Source organism: Gavialis gangeticus, unplaced genomic scaffold (assembly GCF_001723915.1).
Source record: "Gavialis gangeticus isolate Ggan-Ray unplaced genomic scaffold, GavGan_comp1, whole genome shotgun sequence".
Lineage (NCBI taxonomy): Eukaryota > Metazoa > Chordata > Crocodylia > Gavialidae > Gavialis > Gavialis gangeticus.
This window is the reverse complement of record NW_017729024.1, coordinates 151,970,866-151,971,181: the sequence shown is the minus strand read 5'-3', so window position 1 is coordinate 151,971,181 and position 316 is coordinate 151,970,866.

The following is a 316-nucleotide window of genomic DNA, read 5'->3' as shown; positions in this document are numbered from 1 at the left end:
TGACTGAGGGTGCGCACCAGCATGCTGGGCTGGCTCCGTGTGCCACACTTAGTACCCAGGTCTTAGATGGGGCTGCACACTGCCGATGGGCTCTGGGTGCAGCTGGCCATGAGCACACCAAGGACCCACTGCCTAGAGGCAGGGGCTGTGTGCCATGGTGGGGGGGGGGGTTTCGGGCCCCCCACCCACAAACCCACACAGACTCCCACACCTCCCATGAACCCCACACCGGCCAACACCCCACCTCCCCTAAACTCTACACACCTGCCCACAAACCCACCCCTGAACAAACCCCACCCCCATGAACCCCACACAA